Source organism: Lepidochelys kempii, chromosome 28 (assembly GCF_965140285.1).
Source record: "Lepidochelys kempii isolate rLepKem1 chromosome 28, rLepKem1.hap1, whole genome shotgun sequence".
Classification (NCBI taxonomy): Eukaryota; Metazoa; Chordata; order Testudines; family Cheloniidae; genus Lepidochelys; species Lepidochelys kempii.
Window position 1 is genome coordinate 2,145,109 of NC_136407.1, and position 5,374 is coordinate 2,150,482.

Genomic DNA, 5,374 nt, shown 5'->3' on the forward strand with positions numbered 1-5,374 from the left:
CAGCCCGGCCGGGCAGCTGGCGTAGGGACGCTCCGCTGAGGGACGTCTGCACGCCAGGGACCCCTCCGCCCCGTGGACACACCTGGAGGAGACCCCCACGTACCAGGCCGGGCTAGGACCTTCCTCCCCTGGACACACCTGGAGGAGACCCCCACATACCAGGCCGGGCTAGGACCTTCCTCCCCTGGACACACCCAGAGGAGACCCCCGTGTACCAGGCCTGGCGGGAACCTTCCGCCCCATGGACACAGCTGGAGAAGATCCCCATGTACCAGTCCCAGCTGGGACCCTCTGCCCCATGGACACACCCAGAGGAGACCCCCATGTACCAGGCCAAGCTGGGACCTTCCGCCCCATGATACACCTGGAGGAGATCCCCATGTACCAGGCCCAGCTGGGACCCTCTGCCCCATGGACACACCCAGAGGAGACCCCCATGTACCAGGCCCGGCAGGGATCTTCTGCCCCATGATACACCTGGAGATCCCCATGTACCAGGCCGAGCTGGGACCCTCTGCCCCATAGACACACCTGGACGAGACCCCCATGCACCAGGCCCAGCAGGGACTCTCTGGCCCATAGACACACCTGGAGGAGATCCCCATGTACCAGGCCCGGCTGGGATCTTCTACCCCATAGACACACCTGGAGGAGATCCCCATGTACCAGGCTCAGCTGGGACCCTCCACCCCATAGACACACCTGGAGGAGATCCCCATGTACCAGGCCCGGCAGGGATCTTCTGCCCCATAGACACACCTGGAGGAGATCCCCATGTACCAGGCTCAGCTAGGACCCTCCACCCCATGGACACACCCGAAGGAGAACCCCACGTACCAGGTCAAGCTGGGACCGGCACAGCACCCACCTCCTGGTGTGGACATGCACGTCAGGTGCAGACCCTTCCCCTGCAGCGCGGACGGGAGGGACCGGCCCCACTCCGCCCCGGGGCCCGCTGGACATGCCAGGCTTTGGCTTCCCAGAGCTCTTCCCCGACAGTTCTTGCCCAGAGTCAGAAATAAAACATGTATGTCTGAGGACGAGCATGGAGGGCCGCTCGCTTCAGGTGTCCTCCGGGGCGGGCGGGGCTGTCTTGGCCACCCTAAATAGCCCCCCTTGAAGCTGTAAATGCCCCACCGGCGGATAACTGTCCCACCCCTTAGATCCCTTCCTGACCCTTGGCCGTTGCAGCCCTGAAGCATGAGGTTTAAGGTGGGGCATGGGCCAAAAGGGAGCAGGGGACGCCCGCGTGGGCTCAGGTGTTTTCAGCGTGGTACCTTCGGAGCTGCCCCCCGTGTTTCCAGCCACGCTGATTGGGGGGAGGAGTGGGGGGGGGTCACACAGAGTCAAGCCCCTCTGAGCAGCTGCACTTGGCTGAGGGCAGACGTTGACACCTGGCAGCAGAACTGCCCCGTGGGTGTAACATAGCGACTCCCTAGATGGCCCCGATCTCTGTCCGGGGGGGGGGGGCAGGTATGGGCAGCGCCTGGCACAAAGGGGCCCCGATCTCCGTCGCGGGGGTCTGGGCAGCCCTCCCACCATGCTCATCATAAACTCTTCTCATTTGGGGCGGGAGGGAGAGCATGTCAGGACTCCTGGGTTCTCTCTCGGGCTCTGGGAGGGGAGTGGGGGCTGGTGGTTAGAGCAGGGGGGGCTGGGAGCCAGGACTCCTGGGTTCTCTCTCGGGCTCTGGGAGGGGAGTGGGGGCTGGTGGTTAGAGCAGGGGGGCTGGGAGCCAGGACTCCTGGGTTCTCTCTCGGGCTCTGGGAGGGGAGTGGGGGCTGGTGGTTAGAGCAGGGGGGGCTGGGAGCCAGGACTCCTGGGTTCTCTCCCCAGCTCCGGGATGGGAGTCAGAGCCAGGGATCTTACCAGAGACGCAGAAAGGCCAGGCGGACGATGGAGGGGGGGTGATTCCGGCTTTATTTAATCTCTGCTCATCAGGACACTTCCATTCCTTCGTTACCCCAGCTTGGGGGGGGGGGTAATTAGCAGGCAGGAGGCCTTAGAGCGACCCCCATCCAGACCCGCTGGGGCCCCCCCTCCGGCCCAGCTCAGGCTCCTCATTCGAATGCTAACAGAGTCACCCAGATACACGCACCCACCAGCTGGGCTTTGTACGGACCCCCTCGGGCCTGTCACGCAAGGGACACAGAGCCGGACTGGCTGGCTCCGGGGGGCAGGGAATGGGGCACGGGGCCTGTCCCCTCTAGGGGGCGCCGGCTCCCCTCCAGCCCCGGAGGAGGGGGGGACTGGCTGGCTCGGAGGGGGTGGGGAATGGGACTGGTCCCCTCTAGGGGGCACCAGCTCCCCTCTGGCCCCAGGGTGGGGACTGGCTGGCTCAGGGGGGCGAGGAATGGGGCACAGGAGTTATGGGCCCAATGGGTTTCAACACACGCTGGTGCCATCTAGTGCCCAACGGCAGGAGCTGCAGGCACAGCCAGGCTCTGAACCGGGGACCCTCCAGCGGAGGGGCTCTGACTTGGGGGGCCTGGATCGTACCCTCCCCCTACTCGACATGCCCGCTGCGGGGGGACCCAGCTGGCACCTGTCCTGGCATCTGCGCCTCCCTGCCGCTTACTGTACTTCCCCCATGACCGTGCCAAATTCCCCCTGCTGGGGTGCGGAACCGTCTGTCCTCTTTCTCGGAAGCCCCGGCGTGCCTCAGTTTCCCCCGGCGAGGGGACGAGGCGTTCGGGGACGGGCTGAAAGTGACCCAGATCTGCGAGGCGGCCGGAGAGAGACACCCGCGACCCGCAGCTCCACGCTGGGCCCAGGGACGCCGAGCCCGGCACGATCGCCCCCAGATCCCCCCGGCCCCTAACCGGGCAGCGCCCCCCGCCCCCAGATCGCCCCGGCACCTAACCAGGCAGCGCCCCCCCCACCCCCAGATCCACCCCGGCCCCTAACCGGGCAGCGCCCCCCCCACCCCCAGATCGCCCCGGCACCTAACCGGGCAGCGCCGCCCCCCCTGCCCCCAGATCCCCCCTGGCCCCTAACCGGGCAGCGCCCCCCCCCGATCCCCCCCGCCCCCTAACCGGGCAGCGCCCCCCCCAGCGCCCCCAGATTGCCCCGGCCCCTAACCAGGCAGCGCCCCCCCCACAGATCTCCCCCTGGCCCCTAACCGGGCAGCGCCCCCCCCTGCCCCCAGATCCCCCCCCAGCCCCTGACCGGACAGCGCCCCCCCCGCCCCCAGATCCCCCCGCCCCCTAACCGGGCAGCGCCGCCCCCCAGATCCCCCCCGGCCGCTAACCGGGCGGCCCCCCCCCCCCCCCGGCGCCCCCAGATCGCCCCGGCCCCTAACCGGGCAGCGCCCCCCCCCGCCCCCAGATCCCCCCGGCCCCTAACCGGGCAGCGCCGCCCCCCAGATCCACCCCAGATCCCCCCGCCCCCTAACCGGGCAGCGCCCCCCCCCGGTGCCCCCAGATCGCCCCGGCCCCTAACCGGGCAGCGCCCCCCCGGTGCCCCCAGATCGCCCCGGCCCCTAACCGGGCAGCGCCGCCCCCCAGATCCACCCCAGCCCCTAACCGGGCAGCGCCCCCCCCCGGAGCCCCCAGATCGCCCCGGCACCTAACCGGGCAGCGCTGCCCCCCCCGCCCCCAGATCCCCCCCCAGCCCCTAACCGGGCAGCGCCCCCCCCGGCGCCCCCAGATCCCCCCCGCCCCCTAACCGGGCAGCGCCCCCCCCAGCGCCCCCAGATCGCCCCCGCCCCCTAACCGGGCAGCGCCCCCCCCCGCTCCCAGATCCCCCCGGCCCCTAACCGGGCAGCGCCGCCCCCCAGATCCACCCCAGCCCCTAACCGGGCAGCGCCCCCCCCCGGAGCCCCCAGATCGCCCCGGCCCCTAACCGGGCAGCGCCCCCCCCACCCCCAGATCCACCCCGGCCCCTAACAGGGCAGTGCCCCCCCGCCCCCAGATCGCCCCGGCACCTAACCGGGCAGCGCCCCCCCCCAGATCTCCCCCTGGCCCCTAACCGGGCAGCGCCCCCCCGATCCCCCCCGCCCCCTAACCGGGCAGCGCCCCCCCCGGCGCCCCCAGATCCCCCCCGGCCCCTAACCGGGCAGTGCCACCCCCCAGATTCCCCCCAGCCCCTAACCAGGCAGCGCCACCCCCCAGATCCCCCCAGCCCCTAACTGGGCAGCGCCCCCCCCGGCGCCCCCAGATCGCCCCGGCCCCTAACTGGGCAGCACCCCCCCCCCAGATCGCCCCGGCCCCTAACCGGGCAGCGCCCCCAGATCGCCCCGGCCCCTAACCGGGCAGCGCCCCCCCCGGCGCCCCCAGATCGCCCCGGCCCCTAACTGGGCAGCACCCCCCCCAGATCCCCCCCCAGCCCCTAACCGGGCAGCGCCCCCAGATCGCCCCGGCCCCTAACCGGGCAGTGGCCCCCCCCGCCCCCAGATCCCCCCCCAGCCCCTGACCGGGCAGCGCCCCCCCGGCGCCCCCAGATCCCCCCGGCCCCTAACCGGGCAGCGCCGCCCCCCAGATCCACCCCAGCCCCTAACCGGGCAGCGCCGCCCCCCCGGCGTCCCCAGATCCCCTCCGGCCCCTAACCACTCAGTGCCGCCCCCCAGATCCCACCCCCGGGCCCGCGCTGGGATTTGGCTCCGGGCGCAGGCCCGAGCCGCGGCCTTTCTTAGCCCGCGCGTCCGGGCCGCGGGGCGCCTCCTCCGGCCGGCGGCTCACGCGAGGCCCCTGGCTCCGCAGGGCCGCGCGCGGAGCGTTCGAACCCCTCCCCCCGCGCCGCCGCCCTCCGAGCCTCGACTTCGCTCCCAGGCCCGGCGGGCTCCCCCGGCTGACGCAGCACTCGGCCATCTCCGGCCTTTTCCGGCCAGCCCCGCCTTTTGACTCATACATATTCACTTACTCTCATGAATCATTCATAGAGGTGATTAATTAGTCATGAGCACGTACCATTAAAACCGGAGAGAGGGAGATTTGTTTTGGTTTGTTATTTTAGTTAAAAGACGGGGCTGATGGGTCATTCCGGGACGTACCAAACCCTTCCTTTACGAGTAAACGAGGGGACAAAAATCTCCTCCTCAAAGTTCACATGGAGGGTCTCACACAACAGCGGGTTTTGCCCCCCCTCCCCGCTTTTGCACTTGGTTCAGTCCCCTTTCCTCCCTCCCGCCCGCCACCGCTTCCGTCTCAGGCGTGACCACGCCCCCCCCGTGCGTGACCACGCCCCCTCCCGTGCGTGCTCACCCCTGCCGCCTGGCCCTGGCCTCCCCGCAGCGAGGGGGGAGGGAGGGGGCGAGGCTATATAAGGCGGCTCCCGGCCGCTCGCGGCTCAGTCGCGCTGAGGAGCGCGCCGGGGACGGATCGGAGGGAGGGGTCCGGCGGCCGAGCGGGGTCGCGCGTGCGGGGGGGGCGGGGGT